The sequence below is a fragment of the Microtus oregoni genome, unplaced genomic scaffold (genome assembly GCF_018167655.1).
Source record: "Microtus oregoni isolate MIOR12 unplaced genomic scaffold, Mior012 000000F_ref0000247, whole genome shotgun sequence".
NCBI lineage: Eukaryota > Metazoa > Chordata > Mammalia > Rodentia > Cricetidae > Microtus > Microtus oregoni.
The window spans coordinates 94,582,230-94,604,847 of record NW_024543059.1 but is presented as its reverse complement, the minus strand read 5'-3'; the positions used below and the strand labels follow the sequence as shown (position 1 = coordinate 94,604,847).

Sequence of the window (22,618 nt, the reverse complement as noted above, 5' to 3'; positions counted from 1 at the left end):
GGGTCCTACATCCCTTCTGGCTCTTACATTCCTTTCACCTGCTCCTTCCCTGATTTGATGCAGGCATCCTATTTAGAGTTGTGTCTTTCAAGGTTTCTCACTCTCTGTATATTATCGGCCTGTGGGTCTCTGCATCAGCTCTCACTGCTGCAGGGGATACTTCTCTGATGATGGCTGAATAGGCACTAGTCTATGACTATAGTACAATATCATTGGGAGTCATTTTATCACTACTATCTTTTAAGATCAGTAGCATTTGCTTTATCCTGGGTTTCTGGGATATCCAGTCTTGGTTATTGGTCACCCAGGCTGTGTCAGCATGAGTCCCATCTATGAGAGTAGACCTTAAGTCAAATCAGACTTTAGTTGGTTACTCTGACAAGCAGTGTCTCCACTGATCTAGCATAACTTGAAAGTAGGAAATCATTGTCGATCAAAGTGTTTGTGACTGGGTTGGTGTTTATGTTTCTCTTTTAGAAGACCATAGAGTACCTTTCTATACCAAAGACACTAGAACATATGGAGAAAGTTCTAGGCAAGCACCATCTAGACATCTCCATTGCTCAATGAGTTGTATGGGTATGGTCTTGAGCTATAGGTCCTTGCTCTGTGAAGATCAATCTCTTGTCTTGGCAACAGCCTGGGTTGTTTGGAGATTTCCATGGTATACCTTTGGTCAACTCAATTGGGTGTAACTAGTCCCAGCACTGGAAGCTTCCCCTTGTTGACAAGAGATGGCCAACTGGGACTCTTTCTCTCCTATCATTTGGTTGCTTTATTAGGATCCCCTTCATATATTTTAGGAAGTTTCCATTGCACTTGGTTTCCATATCACCCCTCAAACACTCTTCAATTCTAGCAGTCTCCCCCCTATTAAGCCCCTCCCCATATGATCCTCCCATACTCATCCCTCCTGCCCTCAGTTGACCCTAAAATCTATTCTATTTCCCCATCCTAGGTAGATCTATGTGTCCCCCCAAGTCCCTTTCTTTATACTTAATTTTTTTCTGAATCTATGGACTGTAGCCTGATTATCATTTCTTAAAGGTTAATATCCACATGTAAGTGAATTCATACCATATTTAACTTTCTGGGTGTGTGTTATCTCTCAAGGTAATATTCTTTTAAGTTTCAATCATTAGCCTGCAAATTTCATGTTTTCTTTCTTTTTAAAAGCTGGGTAATATTCCATTTTGTTAATGCACCACTTTTATTTATCCATTTTTCTGTTGAAGGACAACTAGGTTGTTTCCAATTTATGGCTATTATGAATAGAAAAACAATGAACATGGTTGAGCAAGTCTCTATGTGGTAGGATGACACATACTTTGGGTATATGTTCAAAATGGTATCACTGGATCCTGAAAGAGATCAATTCCAATCCTTCTGAGGAACTTCCACACTGATATCCATAGTGGATGTACATTGTTCCACACCCATCTGAAATATATGAGTGTTTCCTCTTGACTTAGTTCTAGTTTCTATTGCTGCAATGAAACACTAGGACCAGAAGTAAGTTGGAGAGGAAAGAGTTTTTCTGGCTTATGTATCCTCATCATAGTCCATTGCTGAAGGAAGTCTGGAGAGGAACTCAAATGGCGTTGAGGCATTTTCTTAATTGAAGCTACGTTCCTTCACATGACTCAAGCTTGTGCCAAATTGACTTAAAACAATCCATCAAATTACTCCTTGTCAAATTGGCAAGCACATTATCATTATCTTTTCTTTCTCAGTTATTCCCAAGATCTCACATTAAAAACTTAACTTTAAATGCCCACAATCTTTACAAATTTAAACACATTAAGAATTCGGTCCCTTAACATATTCAGTGTCTTTAAAATCCAAAAATTCCTTTAAAAGTTTGAAATCTCTGTGGTTTATGTTAAAAATAAAAGTTAACTACTTCCTAACTTCAAGAGGGAAGAAAGAACCAAAGCAGAATAACAATATAAACAAAGGAAAAACCAAACTCCAACTGTATAATTAATGCAATGTCCAATGTCTGGGATACATGCAGGAGCTCCTGAGCGCCTCCCAGGGGCTTGCATCATTTTTCATGTTCTACTTTCTGAAGCACACACAGCTTGTATTCTAGGCTCCAGTTGGATCTTTTCTACACCTGCTGCTATACTCAGTGGTCATCCCAAGGTGCTGGCATCTCCAAAATACTGGTATCTTTTTCTGCAACTGAACTTTAGTTTCGCCGATAGCCTCTCATAGGCTCTCTTCATGGTGCCAAGCCTCAACTTCTCTGCATGACCTCTTCCGTTCCGGACCTTTAGCTACCACTGAGGCTGTACCTTCACTAATGGCCTATCCTGGCCCCTCACAGTGCCAAACCTCAGCTGATTTACTGATTAGCCACACATGCACATCCTTGTTAACACTTTCTTAAATAACTTTGTGACTACCAGGGTCTCCGATGGGTAAAAACCAGAGAGTTCTGATGAGTCAGTACTGAAGGCACCATGGCCAAATTAATTATTTTCAAAAGTAAGTTTTTAATCAGACATAGATATAGAGGATAAATAGGTCTTTGTGCTCATGAGTAAGCACTAGCAGAACCTGGCATGTTAAACACATAGGAGTGTTCTTTCAAAGGAAGAAAGGCATAACCTGTTGCCCACCTAGATGGCTAGGAACAGACTTGGTTCCTAGATAGAACTAGTACCTTTGTGCTATCTATATGGTTGGGATTCCCTCCAATTATCCCCTCAGTCAGTCTCTTATTGGGAAATTGTTTTTCTCTGTCAGCCTATGGAACATATTTTTATTGAAGGTGTCACATGTTGCCAATCTATAAACCCCACTTTTATTGATGATGTTAATGTACTTACAAAGAGTTTGGAAAGTCATGTCTTCTTTAAATTTATTTACTTTTTTTCCTTAAGGTTATTTATACATACTTTATTGTACTGAATTAATTATCAACAGGAAAGTTTTCACCAAAGTGTGCTATGATTAATTATGCTTAAAAGTAATCTACTTGGGGTCAAGTTCCTGAAGTTTGAAAATCACCAGCTACTTAGTCTCGACTCCTATGGACTGTTATTGTGCTAACTGTGGTGGTCTCTGAGACCCCCACACAAAGAGAGTAAGTCCTGCCTGGTTTTGTTCAACACAGGATATGACAACTAAGAAGCAGATTTCACACTACAACTCTGCTATGACTCTATGATTTAATTTATCTCTTCTTATCCAATCAGGCTTTTCCATGGTCACTTAAGATCATTGCCTGTTTGGATACTTCTTCGTTGAAGAGGGCAGTAGAACCTGCACTGGTGTAAGCCAAAGGGAGAGGTGGCAGGGAGCCAGCAGGAGGAGAAGAAGTGAAAGTGTCTGTCTGCTGAGGCTGGAAAGGTGTGGGTACCTTAGCAGGGTCCCAGAGTGGGAGGTGAAGAAGTTGAAGTAGCTGCCCGCTGGGGTTGGAAAAGTAGGGGTTTGTTAGCTGGGACCAGAGCAGGAGCTGAAGAAACAGGAGTTGCTGCCCCCTGAGGTCAGAAAGGTGGTTTTTTTTCCTGGGTCCAGAGAGGAAGTGGAGGGTTCTACCACCTCAGATAGCATAGCCAGGAACCTGTGAGCAGTGAACAACTTGCAAGGACAGAGGGCTTAGACTTAGAGCTTAGATAGTAAAAGGCTTGGATATAAGAAAACTCCTTCCATCCTCCTGTGGGCTGCCAGTTAGAAAGCTCCCATAGCATATAGGGATAAAAGGTGCCATTAGGTGGCCACTTTAAATTGTTATCTAAATTGTAACAAGGCCATTTTCCAAGCAAAGACAGACAAGTGTGGGAATCTATAAGAAGGGCATTAAGGCCTGGGGCTTTAGTGCCTCTAAAAGCATCCCAGGGGGCTCACAGACAAGGCCAGATGGACAGCTTTCCATGAAGTTTCTGCCAGCAGCACACGTATAGAAGTCATTGTTGTAAGGGGTCAGGGGAGTCTGTACACTGTTGGCAGACAATCCAATGACAATAGTGCTGCCCAGTTTGCTGCCAGCGTTAACCTCCCTTCAGCTGTGTTCAGAGCTATGCTGGTACTTTGCTATCTGAAGGGGAATTCTAAATATTTCCCGTCCTCTTTTCCAGCATTGCCTGGCATGTCATGTGGGATCTACTGATTGGATTTTGTAATTGGCACCTCTGTTTCACATACTTTACTCTCCTAATCTGATTTGACCCCACCCATTTCTCTGCTGATCAAAGCATGGAGAATTGCTTCCTCTTTTATTCTATAATCCTGTTATTTCAAGGGAATTTTTTGCTTATATCAATTTACAAGTAAGGTAACTCCATTGTGTAAGAGAACACAAAGAAGAGGCAGAGAGTGAGAGGGTTCCTTGATAGAGGTTAGAGCATGCAGAGGAGAGTTACCCAAATAGTACCTGAACGTTTTTTGGCCCTATCAGATTTTTTTTCTCTCTTTTGGAAGTTGTTTCTTTATCCCACTTCGATGGGTTTTTATTAGACTCACACCTGGTATAAACCTCAAAATGAAGCAATTGTTTTAGATGTACTCAGGCTTTGGAGAAATCATTGTGATAAGCAGTGATTGTTTCTTGTAAGTTGTTTTTCTGAGGAGCTTTACAGCCTTTGCATGATCTTAGTCACAGTATATTCTCGGCAAACCAGGAAGTCTCACACCATTGAACACTGTAAACAGTGTACAAGAGCGGCTGAGATTGCAGAGGTGATGTGTTCCTTCAGCAAACACAGATTAGATCAGGGGCTCTGGTATGAGGAACTTGTTGAACTCTAAAAATAGCTTTTATATAACAGTCAATGCATGCTTCTGAAAGCTTGCTTGGTGTTCTATCCTTGACACTGTTTCCCCGTTCCTTTAAGGCTTCTTTGCATCCTTATACATCTCCCTTCTCCGGCTATGTTGCATAATTCAAAACACCAGTATCCCTTTTAAGTTAAAATTTTTGCAATATGGATCACATCCTTTAATAAATAAGTGCCTGATAGCCAGTTAGCAGTCTGTGCAAGTTGCTGTGTTCTTACTGTCCATAACCTTCAATAATTCAGCTGAAGAACTGCAGTAAAAGGTGTTATCTTGTCCCACTCACTGCTAATAACCAGAAGCATTAGTTCTCATATCCAATGGCTCACAAAATGGGATGGAGACACTGAATGTGTTTCTATAAGTAAGTAGAGTTAGGGAAGACTACTTTCTCTCTATTCCAACATTCTCTTGTATATATTTCCTCTTCTCCTGAATCCAAGATGACTTCTGTAGGGCTCCAAAGTGCTAGAGTTGGGGTAGGGGTACAAATTTTATGGTTTTTGAGAATATAGGTATCTGTTTACTTTGGAAATCCTTTTTAGCCTGTGGCCCAAGTTCCTTGTATTAGTTAATGGCATAATTCTGGAGTAAAAGCAGGTAAGTGACACTCAGGTTCCACACAGAGCCTGTGACTTAGGAGCTAAGCTCTTGTGGCCTGGTTGTATCTGCTGAGAATGTGCCAGTAGAACATCCAGGGGCTTGCTCTTTGGAGTTCTGTCTTCTCCTCAACAAATTTATTTCCATTACAAGTGAATGTTTATGCCTCACACGTAAATTTTCTATTTTATTCAATTCTTTTATTGTTTAATCAAATAATTTCTTTATTTTGTTTTATTGTTAGTAGACCTTAGAAAATTTTGTATAACGTATATTGATCCAATGAACCCTAAGAGAGCCTAAGAGCCTAAAGAGTCTAAGAGAAGGTTCAAGATCCAAGACCCACAGGTTCACATACTTGGAATTCCATCAAAATACTAGGTAGAATTCTGTAATATATATGTAAAAAACCAACAACAAATTTATGGAGTGCCTGTGCTTGCTGCTTCAGTCTCTGTGAGTTCACATGAGTCTTGCTCAGTTGACTGAGAGGGCCATGGTCTCCTGGTGTCCTATATCTCCCTTGGCTCTTACATTCCTTCTACCTGCTCTTCCCTGCCCGTGACGAGGGATTTGATGGAGACATCCCATGTAGAGCTATTTGTCCCAGGGTTTGTCACTCTTCATGTAATATGTTCCTATGTGTGTTCCAGATATGGGACATTTAATTATTTATACAATTGGAATTTGGTTTTGCTTTGTTCAGGTTGTGACTATGCCTTGGTTCTTCCCTCTTGAGGTAAGGAAGTATTTAACTTAATTTTGTTTTATTTCAGGGGTAGGAGGGATAGAGGTGGGATTGGGAGTCATGATACAAAAGATATAAAAATAATTTAAAAAGAAAGTTATAACAAAATTACTCATTTCTTGTGAATTTCTAATCTGGTGGAGTGTGTGTTTTAAAACATCTTCTTATGATTCTCAGAGTTTCCTCTGCTGTTTTGTCAAGAGGACACTTAAGAATTCCCTGGCAATCATTTCAGGAAGAAAAATAATGTTAAAAATATCTAATAACTTCCACAGAATTGTTTTGTTTGCCTTTCAACAATAATGTGATATGATGGGAGTGTAACTTGTACAGCCACTTTGGAAGCTGATATGGCAGTTTCTCATAAAACTAGGAATCTATCTACTTCAAGACCTCGCTATGGAAACCCTGGGAATATTCCCAAAGGCTGCTCAATCATTACCACGGGTCACTAGCTCAGATATGATCATATCAGTTTTATTTGTAATAGCAAGAACCTGGAAAAAAACCTAGATCCCCCTCAACTAAAGAATGGATAAAGAGAATATGTTACATTTACTCAGCTCTAAAATACAATGACATTATCGAATTTGTAAGCAAATGGATGAAACTAGAAAATATCATCCCAAATGAGGTAACCTAGACCCAGAAAGACAAACATGACATAGAGGAAGGATTGTATGGAAGCGGCTCATAGAAGCTCACTAATTCGGGACCAACATCTAGGGGACTGAATGGGACCAACCTAGGCCCTCTACATTTGTGTGACTGTTGTATAGATTGATCTACTTGTGAGACTCCTAACAGTGGGATTAGGGCCTGTCCCTAATGCTTGAACTTGCCTTTGGAAACTTATTCCTCTTACTGGGTTGCATCACCCAGCCTTAATACAAAGGAAGGAGCTTAGTTCTACTTCAACTTGATTATACCATACTTTGTTAACATCCAAGGGAGGTTTGCCCCTTTCTATACAGAAACAGAGGAGGGGTGGATGAGGGTGCAAAGGGGAGGTGGGGAAAGAAACAGGAGGAGAGGAGAGAGGGAAAACTTTAGTCAGATGTAAACTAAATAAAAAATTAATTATTAAAAAATAACGAGATTTGATGCCAGATATGAAATACTGGCACAACAAAACTTTAATGTGATATTTGAGCAGGTGTTATGTGGAAGACCCCTGTCCTGAAGTTGCTGAATGAATGCGTGTTTTCTAGGGCTATTTTACCCACTATAATACAAGGAGATATGGCATTGTTTTCCAATAAAGGGCAGGAAAGGTTGTGATGGTGGTTAGATACTGAAGGAGCTGAGACAGATTATATGTAGTCCTCTGGATTTACTGATTAGACACACAAAAACCCATTGTTTTTACTTTCTATCTGGAAAATCAGTGATAACCCGGCTCCCAAATGTATAAAAAAGCTGCAGAGGCTCTGCTGGGAGCAGTCCTGAAGGCATCATGGCCTGACTCATTCTTGTCACAGGTGAGTTAGCAATCAGATACACAGCCTCAGGCTTGCCTGGTTTTATTTTGCCACATGATCTGACAACAAAAGAGCATATCTCAGTTCTGTTATGCTTTAATGAATTAACTTTTCTCTTTTTATTTAACCAAGATTTCTCATGCTCTTCCACCATGGGCTATTGTGACACTTCTGCTACTTTGATGTTAATGTCACAGCCTAGCAGAAAGTCTCACTCATCTGCAATGTGTGTGCTCTTTCCTCCTGGGTGTAGCTAATCATTCTCTCTGCTCCTCTTGGTTTACCTCTTGACTGACTTTGGAGTGGTGCTTGTGAATATGTTAGTGTCTTGAAACTAGAGTTCTACAGAGATGAAAATGGGTGGGAGGAGCTAGAGCTAGCCATGTGTTCTTTGCCCCTTACATTGCAAAGCGTTTTTCTCATTTGTCCTTAAATATTCTGCAGCATTGACGATGTAAAAATTCCAATATTATGGAATGGAGCCCTTCAAAGAGATTGTGTTAGTAGTTGTTTGTGCCATGTCATTGAAAATCTACCTGTTGCTCTAAATTTGTTTACAAAATTTGTTAAAATGCTGAATATATTCAAATTATCCTAAGCTCAACTTGTAAGTGATATAGAGTACAAGTGGTCTTTTAGCATGGTTATGATGGATGCCTGCCATCTTATCTGTCAAGAAGCACAGTTAGGAAGTTCAATGTTGAAAGAAAGTCTGGGCTAATAGTGAGATTGCCAGTTTAAAACCCAAAGTCAAAACAAAAGATAAAATACATTAACGAAAATCCAAGGATTGTTTTCTGAAGCCCACAATAGGTATATGGCTCTTCATATAATCTTACCTGTGGGAAAGAATCATCAGAGATGATTACCAAAAATAATTCCAGGTTGTATTGTTTTATGTTTGAGTATACCTCAGGTGTTGGAAGTCTGGGATCAGTTTGGCTCTGGAAGACCAGGTATTTCTGAATACTGAGTAACAGAGGAGAACCAATTTGTAGAAATTTTAGTGCAAAAAAAAAAAGAAATTTTAGTGCATGTTGCTAGTATAGACAGTTGATTTCTGAAAATAATCCTCAATTATGACACAGAAGAAGGAACAGGGATGTATTTGCGTGTTTTGTGAATTCATAAAGAGTAGAGGGAAATAAATGTATGTTAATTGAAAAGGCCACCCTTGTACATATGTGAAGTTTCATCTGTATAATATCAATCTACTTCTGGTAGGATTGCCCAGATTTCTCAGAGCTCCTAAGGATACCAACTGCTGCCTCTGAGTAAACATTTGTTCTCTCTCTCTAGGTCTGGCACTTCTGCTGAATGCCCAGCTGGGTAAGTTAGTGATGTCACCTCATTTTGTTGACAAAGCTTTTTACTCCCCTAGGCCTCAGATCATCTAATTTATTTTTACAGCACATGTCTGCTTATTTTGTATGCTTTTAAAATTATACCATCATATTAGTGCACCTGTAAAACAGTGTGAGGAGATAAACCAACCAGGGAAAGAGATGGGTTATCATCAAGGAATGACTCTTAGTTCAGCCATCTGTGATGTCCTCAGCAGTGTTTCCCTCTGAGTGTTAAGGAACTGGTAACTGTAGAGCTTCTCAGGAATGGTGAGCATGAATTCTTATGAGTTCCTATGCTCATGCAAGCTTTGAACATGGACCTCTACCAACTCTAAATAACAAAATTCAGTGAGTGCCTGGTGCATGAGTTAGAAACCCTGGACTCATGCTCAAGAGTCTTCACACAACCCGGTTCTCGGAGATAAAAGGTACCTGAAATACAGTAGGGGAAAGAGGAAGGAACAAAAGTCAGCAGACCCCACTGTCACCTGCCGCATACTGTACTTCTTACTCTACACATCCCACAGGTTCTTCCTACCAGCTGATGTGCTACTACAACAATGTGGCCCAGGACAGGCCAGGACTGGGCAGTTTCAGTGTTGGCAATATTGACACAATATTGCTTGTGTTCTCACCTCATCTATGCCTTTGCAAAGATTAAGAACAACAGGATCACCCAAGGAAGAAACAGTGACTTGACTGACTATCAACCTTTACGTACCCTGAAAAAAAGGTCAGAGAAGGGAAGAATGATCTGTTTGGGGTCTACAGTGTCAATAGTTGTCACCAATCAATTCTTCTTAAATGTGCATCAGAAGCAATTTTTGATGTGTGGATTTAGTCAATGCCTTTGTCTTTATATTTTAATTGATTGCGACTGTATATTTACTACACATAACTAACCTTTGCATATTGTCTATGTCCTTGAATGTCTCTGGGGGTGTGGAGGGGAGGGATGTGATGAAAAAGTCCCACACAGAACTGCATATTCCAAGTCTCTCACCCTTTGCACACTGTCGAGCTGTGGGTCTCTGTTTTTGATCCCATCTACTGTAGGAGGAAGCTTCTCTGATGATGACTGAACAAGGCACTGCTCGATGAGTATATCAAAATGTTTTAGGAGGCCAAGTGGTGGTGGCACACACCTTTAATCCAGCACTCGGGAGGCAGAGGCAGGCGGATCTCTGTGAGTTCGAGGCCAGCCTGGTCTACAAAAGCTAGTTCCAGGACAGGCTCCAAAGCTACAGCAAAACCCTGTCTCAAATCAACCAACCAACCAACCAACCAACCAACCAAACAAACAAACAAATAAATAAGCCGGGCGGTGGTGGTGCACACCTTTAATCTCAGTACTCGGGAGGCAGAGGCAGGCGGATCTCTGTGAGTTCGAGGCCAGCCTGGTCTACAGAGCTAGTTCCAGGACAGACTCCAAAGCCACAGAGAAACCCTGTCTTGAAAAACCAAAAAAAAAAATAAGAGAATGTTTTTAGTTGTTTTGTGGCTTTATTCCTTTAGCAGAACAGTGGTGTTTGATTTGACCTTACTTTTCATACCTTTCTGGTCTCAGGTTCTTGGCCACCTCAGCAGTGCTGGGGCTAAATTTCATCTAATGGAATGGGCCTAAACAAAATCAGATATGGGTTGCTTACTCCACCAGCTTTGCACCACTACTGCTCTAGCATAGAGCACTTTTTAATCTACATTTCCTGATGGCTAAGGATGACGATCATTTCTTTAAGTGTTTCCTGGCCCTTTGTAAACCTTTTTTGAATATTCCCCACTTACTTCCATATTCACGGATTAATTAACTTGTTTGATTTTCTTCAAATTCAGGTTTTTTCCCCTCGTCCTTTATAGTCACTAATCGCCTAATAGATGGATGGCTAGCGAATGCTTTCTCTCATTCTGCAGGATGCCCTTCCATTGCACCAGTAGTTTTTTTTTGTGTGTGCAGAAGGCTCTTTCTTGCAACCATATTTGTCTATTATTGGTCTTATTTGCTATGTTTTCATCGTTGCATTCAGTCAATACTTTTCAACATGTTGAAACACACAGGCAGTTATGGGGAAAAGCCATGGGAGTGGACATGAAGTGTTTTCTGTTCTGGGATGGGCTGGGTCACTAGTGGTGGGTAATCTTCAGGATTCTCCAGAGTTAAGGAGTGGCTTACAGAAATGGAATTTGTAGGGGTAGACTTACTCAGTCTTGCCTGTCTCTGGAAAGGCAGTTCAAGTGAGCTGTAGGAGAAAGGGAAGTTTATAGGTTTTTGGTGTTGAAGGTCTGCCTGACTGTGTCTGTCCTGATCTTTGAATGGGAACTGTAGCTCCAGAAAACTGAAAAGGATAAGAGTTTACAGATGGTAGATGCAAGGGGACTGCCTTTCCTATTCTAAATTGAATACTGAATATTCCTCACATCATTTTATATTGATTTTTATTATATGTATAGTTTACAAATCTTTTCTTCCATTCCAAACTTCAGCATTTATTATGTTGCTTCCAATTTTCTCCCTTGCCGTGCAGATTCAATTGCACTGTTCAGTTTTGATTTGTTGCCTTTGTTTTGATTTCATATTGTGAAAATCACAGTCACTACTACAGAACTTTCCATTGCTTTCTTGCAATTATTTGATGAAGTCAAATCTTTTATCTATGCCTTTCTTTCTGTTTTATGTTGTTTTTGCATATGGTGTGACACGGAAGTGCAACTTCCTTGTTACGCATGTGGATAAGACATTATTTCAAGCAGTCCAGCAGCATATGATACTTGCCCTTCTGGTTCAGGAGCCAAGAGTGAGATAACAAGGAATTAGATAAAATTTCACATTACTGTGGTGTACAGTATTTGAAAATTAACAAAATTAGCTGTGGAAGAGTAAAATAGGGGTCGATTTTACTTTTCTGTTATAAGAAGATAAATACTTGTTATTTACTATTTCCAGAAAATACGATTGAAAACTGAATTACATATCAAGGAGTTTGGATCATATTTCAGACACATACACACATACTCATATTTCAGTCATATAATACAATTGATCTATAATATGTTGGGTTAGGTTAGATAGCACTGAATTGCAGGAGCCATATTATAGATAATAATACTATTTTAAAAAGAGAAATCCACAGACTATGCAATTTCTCATCTTTAACCTTTACCTTAAAGGAGCAATGAACTGATAACTCTCTTGGCTGTTGGAGGCAGCGATACTGGAACTGCTCCGTAAGTGATAAGTTCAGAGTCTCTGGCCCAATTACTTTGAAAGCAAGCCAGCTCAGTTCTATATGTGTTCTATTACTTCATTATATTAGCATGGGTATTAAGGATGTCATTTCATAAGATTTGAAACTCAATTAAATCTTTCACTAGAGACTAAATAGTAAGTGGAAGATATTGGAAAGGCTACTCTGGCTTTCATGTATTTAAGTTTGGAATTATGCAAATGGATAGCATCCTCTGACCTGTGAGTTAGTGCCTTCCAATCAGCCTGTTCTTAAAACTGTCATGAACAGAGATGTGACCATTGTCTTTCTTTTCTTTTCTTTTCTTTTCTGTTCTGTTCTGTTCTGTTCTGTTCTTTTTGTCTTCTGGAGAAGAGGTAAGAAAGGGAAGCTTATGAATAAGAAGACTTCTTTAGTGTCCCTGTATTTGGAAGGCATTTGATGAAAACCTGGTTAGCTCAGATATCTGCTTGGTGAAAATACCACAGGCAATTTGGAAATTATTAGAGTACAGACAAGGAAACTGTGCTAAGGTACTATGTCTGAGAAGAGGCACAATTGTGGAAGGAGGCAGGGTGAAAACCAGAAAGGCCACAGGAGGTGTTTAGAGGCAGAAATTGAGTTATTAATGGGTTTAATTCCAATGTGCCTATATTATGGTCTTACGCTTTTTTGTATGTGTGCCTCAGTTTCTCAGGTGTCCACTCCTGAGTTCCGCAAGATTTTCATCAATTCAGTTATGGTCTTCCTGCACCAGTATGGATTTGATGGGCTGAACCTAGACTGGCGATATCCTGGGTCTTCTGGGAGCCCTGCTAAGGACAAGCATCTCTTTACTGTCCTGGTACAGGTGAGTAGAAGGTAAAAGTGGGTTGAGCCTAGAAGATACAATATCTATACTTCTTTGTTTCTTTTTTTTTGAGACAAGGTTTTTCTGTAGCTTTGGTGCCTGTCCTGGAACTAGCTCTTGTAGACCAGGTTGACTTTGAACTCACAGAGATCCATTTGCCTCTGTCTCTGGAGTACTGGGATTAAAGGCATGCACCACCACCACCCAGTTCCAAAATCTGTTTTTCTAAGGAGGGTTGCAGAGAAAATTCTAGCAAGAGTTTGGAATTGAGAATATTAAGATTACCAAGATCCTTAGGTATAACTAACTATACCTTACTGCAGAAAGCTATATGTTAGGCATTACTCTGCGTGCTTTTCAACAATCAAGATTCATCTCCACATTTCCTGTCAAATAGGAACCCTAAGTATGAGTCTTTATTTCACATACAACTACCTAGAGTAGAAAAAGTGTAAAACTGACTCATCCAAGAGCCCCAAGATACTGAATGTTATAACTATCAGTGCAATCTTAGAGCAGATTTCAATGCATGAAACAATTTTATGAGACTGTTTGTTGTCAATGAGCAAGGCATATGGAAAATATTGGAATTATGTCAAAACTGAGATGACTGAGTATAGTTAGATATGGAGAATGTATATCTGAGGTGGAATCTTGAAACTATAGCCACAATTCCAAGCGTATTGAAATAACTGATGTGATAAAGATTCCTATAGAGCAAAATTTCAGCATCTGGTATTTACCTAATTCTGTGATATGACAGGAAGAGAAAGAACTTCCCATGTTGGTGCCTTATTTCAGTCTTGACAAATTCAGGGACTATCCACTTAGATCAGGAGAGGATGACATATAGGGATCTACATGAGCAAAGACTGGGGTAGAAGGTAAGTTTGCAAAAATGGCTAGCATCTGATCATGGGGCACTTTGTGTGTGTCCAAGTGTTTGGAATTCATTTTCCATACTGTGGAATTGTTTGAAAGATTATAGAGAGTGAAGATGTGTTCCAACATGTGTACATTAGGGTGAGTATTTGGACATTAACCCCGAAGGACAGAAAAAAGTGCAAAGGTTGGAAACTGAGGTAGAATGTTAGGTCACAAATATATAATAGTCAGTGTCTATCGGACTTGGGGAACATTTTGTGAAGAAACAGAGAACCCCATGTTTCTGGTTTGACCATTTGACCCTTACAATATTTGGTAAGATGGTAAACACAGACAAAGAGATTTGAACAAGAATTGACGAATATCCATAAATCCAGGAGCCCAAAATGTCTTGTTTGGATAGTAACTAAGAGTTCATGAAGAACCCTAGATAATCCACTTTATTGATGTTAACATCTACCTACTGATATAACCAGTAGGAGAGTAGGAAGCAAAATGAGTAAATAGTGTGAAGTCCAAGATTACAGACGATTTGGACATCTATCCACTTGCAAATCAGAAACTTTACTCTCTAGACTTACTTTCTTATTCTTCCTTTTCCCCCCTCAGATTGTTATGCCACTGGGATCTGTTTCCAGGGACATATTCTTTTTCATACCACCAATACCAGATCCTCAACCACTCTGAAGAGTCTCAGCATAAGACAATAAGTCAACTCTACTTTACTTTGCTTTATTACCTCTCTTCATCAGATATACTACTCTATTTTCAAAGGAAATATGCCTCCAGGCATAATTATGATTCCTAGTCCCTGGCACTAGATTTTACCTTGGAACAATAAAAATCAGTGCACATATAATACAATATTTGGGTTTAATATTTTCCAGTATGTCTAGTTTTATTTGGTATATCTGTCCAGTAAATGTCTCACCCAAAACAACCACTGATCTACATGGCAGTGTCTGTAGACATTTTGTTAGAAAAAGATTTGCATACCAAAATATTTCTTTATTAGAGCTGACCTTAATACATGTTGATTTCCTCTGGAACTGAATTGTATTTGTAACTCAGTCTTTACCAACTTCCTCTTTGTATTACTTTCAGTCTACATTTTATTCCATAAAATCTTGGTCTTGTGGCATAGTCCAGATACTGGAAAAATGCAAATAATTTTCTTCACCATGAAAACCTTGCTGTGTGGAAAGCCTGCAAAGCTCTCAGTGTAGTGATGGTTGTGGATAATCTAACAAGAAACCTGGGAACTAGATTTTGGATTACTGAATAATAAACTGAGATGAGGCATAGCAAAATTTTCCAATATCCATGTTTATTAGAAATCTTTTAAATTGCTGAATATTATCTGTCATGAGTTTATCTATATGGTATCATGGTAAGGTGAAACAAAATATTTAAATCATTTAATTAATTATTATACAATTATACATACATATATAATATATTTGAATAGGCAAAATGAATGTGAAGTATACATAAATGTTCTATAGGAAATGTATTAAGCCTTTCAGCAAGAATCCCTGCAAAGCAAGACACCAAGGCTGATGATTGCTGCTACAGTAGCTGGTATCATTTCCACCATTGAGTCTGCCTATGAGATACCCCAGCTATCCCAGTAAGTGATTCCTCTTACTCTTTCTTCACCCCTTGGAATTAAGTCAGAGGACACTTAGGGGTCTTGTTGCTCCAGTGCTTTGTGTACAGGTTTTGAATATTGTGTCTTTTTCCTGAATGAGTGTGGCAAGTGTCTGTCAGAAATGATTTATGAGTTTTTTTCCCTCAAGGTTCTTGAACTACATCCTGGTCATGACCTACAATCTTCATGACTATAAGGAGGGATACACCAGAGAAAAGAGTCCTCTGTACAAATCACCAACTGACATTGACAACAATGCCTTCCTGAATATGGTAAGTCCCTAAAAAGATGCAATGCAGACTGCACTAGAGACAATCTAAATGATGAGTAAATTAATACAAGAAATAGCTAGAAGCACACACAGCTTCTCAAACTACTGGTTTTTATTGTTATCATTAACAATAAATTTAGATATATGCTTTTGAAAAACCTCTAAAATCTATCTTAATAACAGAATCTGTGCTATTGGGAAGTTAACATATACAGCCACAAGTCTTCAGCAGCTGTTTGGGACTTTTTTTTTAATTTTAAATATTTATTTTTAAGCATGTATAGTGGGATATGTGTACGTGAGTGCAGGTGCCTAAAGAGACCAGAAGAGAGTGTGGACGACCTGAAGCTAGATTTATAGGTTGTAATGAGAGATACTTGTTTTTTTTTTTTTATTGAGAAAAGGAAAAAAAAGTATCCGCCTCCTCCCAGCCTCCCATTTCCCTCCCCCTCCTCCCACCCTTCTCCCCCTCCCCCAAACTCCTCTCCCCCTCCCTCTCCAGTCCATAGAGCAGTCAGGGTTCCCTGCCCTGTGGAAAGTCCAAGGTCCGCCCCACTCCGTCCATGTCTAGGAAGGTGAACAACCAAACTGGCTAGGCTCCCACAAAGCCAGAACATTAAGTAGGATCAAAACCCCGTGCCATTGTCCTTGGCTTCTCATCAGCCCTCATTGTTTGCCATGTTCAGAGAGTCCGGTTTTATCCCATGCTTTTTCAGTCACAGTCCAGCTGGCCTTGGTGAGCTCCCAGTAGATCAGCCCCCTTGTCTCAGTGGGTGGGTGCACCCCTCTTGGTCCCGACTTCTTTGCTCATGTTCTCCCTCCTTCTGCTCCTCATTGGGACCTTGGGAGCTCAGTCCAGTGCTCCAGTGTGGGTCTCTGTCTCTATCTCCATCCATCACCAGATGAAGGTTCTATGGTGGTATGCAAGATATTCGTCAGTATTGCTATAGGATAGGGTCATTTCAGGTTCCCTATCCTCAGCTGTCCAAGGGACTCACTGGGGACTTCACCATGGGCTCCTGGGAGCCACTCTAGGGTCAAGTCTCTTGCCAGCCCTAAAGTGACTCCCTTAACTAAGAATTGTGGTTCCGTGCTCCCCTGTCCAACCTTCCTTTATCCCAATCCTCCTGTTTCCCCAAGTTCCCCCCTCCTTCCCTTCTAACTTTTCTCTCCCCCATCACCCCTTACCCGCATCCCACCCCACCCCCAAGATCCCAATTTTCTCCCCGGCAATTTTGTCTAATTCCCATAGCCAAGAGGATAGCTATATGTTTTTCCTTGGGTTCACCTTCTTATTTAGTTTCTTTAGGTTCACCAATTGTAGTCTCCGTGACCCTTATGGGACTTTTAATTGCCTGCTGTGTTTCAGGATTACATCATGAAGTACTGGGTGAAAAATGGAGCTGCAGCTGAGAAGCTTATTGCTGGATTCGCAACATATGCACAAACCTTCTCCCTGACTGACCTATCTAAGAATGGAATTGGTGCCCCAACCGCAAGCCCTGGCCCTGAAGGTCCCTACTATGAGGTCTGTAGGTTGGCCATCCTGTGCTGTTTCAATTTCAGGCTGAGAACTGGGCTGTAGCCAGGTGTCAGGGGGTGGAAGATTGGAATCAGCTGAATCTGAACATTCATTCTGTCCAGTTCTTACTAGATCTAATAAATGTCCTTCCAAATTTATAAAATGTTTTAATTTATACTTCTTCAATCATACAAATATACTATGCTTAACATTAAATACTATTTCTTCATGTAACAGACCACATACTGATGTGTATCTGCATTAGCACAGAGGAAAGTTATATTGAAGAATGTATCTTACTATGTAGATTCTCTAAATCCAGTGCGTAAATCTCAACCTTAGATGAGCATCTGAAGATAGCACTAGCTGGGTGTTCCTCTGTGATCCAGCTCTTTTCTTGGTGAAAATGACTGGGTTCATTTACCAAGGTTTGGGGAAAAGTTGTGTTGATAACTGTGATGCCTCACACCTGTAAACATATTTCAGGCCAAAATGCAGGAGAGGCGATAGTGTAAATTGACTGTGTGCTACAGACATAGACTGTACCTAAAACAAAAAATGGGGAAAAGACAAAATGTAAACAAAAGACAGAATAAAAAAATAAAATTCACCTTTAATATAGTTTAGCTGTAGAGAATTTTCCTTCACAGAGAATACTGTAACTCAATGTCTTTAATTACAAATAACACTCATTTTAAAATGAGGCACAAAGAATACCAAACAAAATATATTTTTCTTTCATAGCATAATATCTTAAGAATTTGACCTCTTGTCTTTTTTAAGGTTTGTACCTTCCTCACAAAAGAAGCCACTCAGAGCTGGGAAGGCTCTCAGGAAGTGCCCTATGCCTACCAAGGGAATGAATGGGTTGGCTATGACAATGTTAGGAGCTTTCTCATCCAGGTATGTTCATTCCCTTGGAAGTACAGAAGCCTCAAAATTAAGAATCCAAATGACTCTTACCCGCTCTCCTGAACCAGGCCCAGTGGCTTCAGGAGAACAATTTTGGAGGTGCCATGATCTGGGCCCTTGGCATGGATGACTTCAGTGGCTCTTTCTGTAACCAGGGCAAGTTCCCTCTGACATCTACAGTGAAGGAAGCCCTCAAGGTGACCAGTGCAAGTAAGTGACAGCAGGGTTTTGCAATAGTACAAGCATGTCCCTTCACTGAGCGAAAGGCACTCTTGACATGTGTGTCACCCTTGCATGGAGTGGATCTTCCCATTTCATCCCATTGCTCATCTCCAGTGGGATAAATATCCTGATGCTGTCCAGTACCCAAAGTTCCTTGCTACTGTCTTGGACTCTTCAAGGGAAACAGGATCACCTTAGCATTCAAAGGGATGTGCAAAGATTCCCAAATTTCATGATGTATAGGAACATATAGAAACTGTACTGACTCTCACTGTAGGTATCTGCTTCCTTCTGAAGGCCATCTTCACTGCCTCACTCTGTCTCCATGGAGAAACAGGACAGAAATGAATTAAGAGTACTTTTAGCTCTTTTACCGGAATGACCTTTTAATTTTTGTTTGTAAAAAGATCTTTTGGATAAGAAGCTTTTATATACGTAGCTTCCATCAGCACACAGTGTCATATATGATTGATAAAGCAAGACATATTAAATTGAAAGGGTGTCATTGAAGAAAGATACAAAGACAGGCAATCACATGAGAACACGGGTCAATATGACATCTCTTTTCAACTTCTGATGATAGAGAAATCTTCTGATCGAATGTAAGCAAGACAAGATAATCACCCCTCTCCTCTCCAGTACATCTTGTCCACACTTCACTTCTAGGAAAGGTTATTTTTATAAAGGTTTCCACTCATTTTGTTGTGCTGTGTCTTTCAGGTTGCATGGTCTCTGCTCCAGACCTTCATCTGGTAAATGCTCCGCTAGACAGTGGGAGTGGAAATCAGAAGAAAAACTGAGCCAGTGGATTCTCTGCCTTCTGTGACAAGAGAATAATAAAGATGCCTTCCTGTGTGGCCTGAATGCAATCTAATCCCTGCACATATCCCAAGTGAACCTTGTCCTCAATCCACCCGTGATGAGGGGACATGGCATGAGCTTGACCATTCAGCTCTTCTCACTACTCTGAACAGAATGGTATCCTTTGTTCTTTGCAAAACTCCCTTGCTCTTCCCTAAACTACTAAAATAAAATCAGCATTCAGATCACGAGTCTTTATTTCTCTCCTCGTGTGTGTGTGTGTGTGTGTGTGTGTGTGTGTGTGTGTGTGTGCGTGTGTATGTGAATTTGGAGAATTCTTTCGTTCAGGTGAAAACAGCAGTTCTGTGTGTCTGTGTGGGCTGTAATACTAGAAGACATGTGTTAAGAAGTTGTAGAGCCATGAACCTCATGGTCTTATCTGTCAGCATTCTTGTGCATAATGGATGGAGATTGGGAAATAAGCATTTGATGTTGCTGCAGGGATGAATGAAGACTTGGATATTTTATATCTCTCAGTTTGAGACCAAACTCCAGAAAGAGTCACAGTGACTACAAGACAGCACAGCATATGCAAAGCTGAATGTCTTGCTGAGCAGTAAAGTCCAGGTAACCTTTTCATCTCTCCTTGGGTCTCAAAACTTTTTCATCACCTCTCAGTATTAGATGATGTTATTCCCCCTTTACCAAACTCTTGGTGTGGGAAGTTCTTTTGTATATGTGTTACTTTTATTGGTTAATGAATAAATCTCTTTTGGCCTATGGAAGAAAGAATGCTAGGAGAAAGAAAGTGGAATCAGAGAGACGCCATGTAGCAACAAAAGGACACAAATACCAGAAACCTTACCAGTAAACCATGAGCCTTGTGGTAAAATATAAAATGATAGAAATGGATTAATTTATGATGTAAGAGCTAGATAGGAATACACTTAAGTTATTTATTGTAATTAATATAGTTTCTGTGTGATTATTTTGGGTCTGGGCAGCCAGGAAACAAAAGAGCAGTCTCTGCCTACAAACTATTATTTCTTTCCCATTTTCTTCTAGCTCCCTCTTCTTCCCTCATTCACTCCTTAGTTTTACCTTTTGTTTTATGGGCTTTCACAAAATCTGGGTATAATTCCCTTGTCAGAATATTTGAGTTCCAAAGATCTTCTTCCATTCTGTTTCACTCCTACTAGGTAGGTTTTTATAAATATTGAGATGCCTACACTAGGAAGTTTGGATTCTTGGCCCACTTAGATGTCAGGAGGCTGGCTGGATGCACAGTTCTGTGTAAATTTCATGACAAGAGGTCTACCCTCACCCAACATGTAGAATCTATTGAATTGAATGCTATTCCAACTTCAACTGGTCTTTCCAAAAGAGAAAGTTACCTTCAGAGCTTAAAGTCCTTCATCTGAGGGACTCCTCTAGGCATAGCTCACATCTCTCTTCTGGGCAGCACAAACATACTCGCTTTTCCTCTGGAGAAGCTGTTGGCACTAGAAGCTCACTTCCATGCTCCCTGTGGTATGTATTTCAGTTGTAGATCCTGTGTTCTGATGTATTGTTAGTAGCAACTGCTCTAGGAATAGTTAGGAACTGTCACTCTGGACTGTTGACTCTGTCACTCGCATGAAGAGTGACAGCAGTAGCTTCTGGCATGACCTAACAACAATCACATTCCAGAAGAACTGTGTGCGATGAAGACATTGTATGCTGTATAAGCTGTAATTGAGCATCTGGGCCATTTCCCAGGCTTCTTATATTTCTCCAGTCTTCACTCTGAGGACACAATAATCTTTCCTAACACTGTTGAATATAATGAGATATCAAAATCTATGTCTTTGAAATTTTAACTTGCTTTATTCTGTCATAGATGTAGAAATGTCATTTATGTAGAGAGGTGCAAGAGAGTTTATGAGGATGAACTGATTCCAAAGTCATACATGCTTCTATTTAACAGCCATGATGGATGAGACCCTGGAAAGGAATATTGCTGATTGGGGTACATGAGCAGAATAAGAACATTTACAGAAAAAGTCTATTGTCTAGTGTCCAGCATAAAAAGATATTACTTACACTTCAGGACTCTAAGATGGGCAGTTCTGCTTGGCATTCTCATGAGTACAAGTCCCTCTTGAAGAAATTATAAAAGTAGTCGCCATCTTCAGTCCTATCTGCCTTGACTGATCTGAATTCACTCATCAGGCTGCATCTACCTTTTCTCCATGATGGTTTGTAGCAAAATTACTCTACTCTCAGTTGATATTCTCAACTATTCTTCAGCATGCAGTCCATATTAAAATTGTATTCATATTGCTTTTCAAGCACAGTTAAACTTAGTTTTGATTTAGACATATCTAGGAAAAGGAAGTCACAACTGAGAAAGAACCACCATACAATTGGTCTGTGTGGCAATTTGGTAATTACTGATTGATGTAGGCTGACTCGTCCCAAAGTGGGCAATGCATCCTTAGGCATGTGGCCCTGGGTTATATAAGAGAGGTAGCTAAGCAGACCTTTAATATCAATTTGCAAATAGTATTCTTTTCTGGCCTCTGATTCACATCCAACTTGTCTTAACTTGTCTTCCTTGATGATACATTGTAGCATATAAGCTGAAATAAGCTGTTTTCTCTCCAAAGATTGTTTTTGTCAGTGTCTTAACACAACAGAACTGTAAATTAGGTGTGTCACTCTTTCCCTTTATTTTCCTCTTATTGACTTCAACTCTATTATAAATTCACAGTAATAGTCATTAAATATTGAATCTCCAATTTTTCATCACCCATCCTGATAAGCAAGAATAAATATATGACTCTCCTGTTCAAGGAGCCAAACATTTCCCCCTTTTTCAGGTTGCATAGTCTCTGCTCCAGACCTTCATCTGGTAAATGCTCCACTAGACAGTGGGAGTAGAAATCAGAAGAACACAACTGAGCCAGTGGACGCTCTGTCTCCTGTGCCATGAGAATAATAACAATGCCTTCCTGTGTGGCCTGAATGCAATCTAATTCTTGCAGAAATCACAAGTTTACCTTGTCCTCCATCTGCCCGTGATGAGGGGATGAAACATGAGCTTGACCTTTCATCTTTTCTCATTATTCTGAACAGAACACTCTCCTTTATTCTTTGAAAGTTCCTTGCTCTTTCCTAAATTTCTAAAAAAACCAAAACCAAAAACCCAAAAAAACCCTAGCATTCAGAACACGCCTCTCTCTCTCTCTCTCTCTCTCTCTCTCTCTCTCTCTCTCTCTCATGTTTGTGTGAGCTTATTTAAGAACAACAGCACAATCTGGTAAAAACTATTCTTGTGATAA

At 39.8% G+C, this 22,618-nt stretch overlaps 1 pseudogene; it reads left to right on the top strand.

Moving 5' to 3' along the window:
- Positions 1–7,589: 7,589 nt before the first annotated feature.
- On the top strand, positions 7,590–22,269 carry LOC121448964 (annotated as a pseudogene).
- The last annotated feature ends 349 nt before the right edge of the window (positions 22,270–22,618 follow it).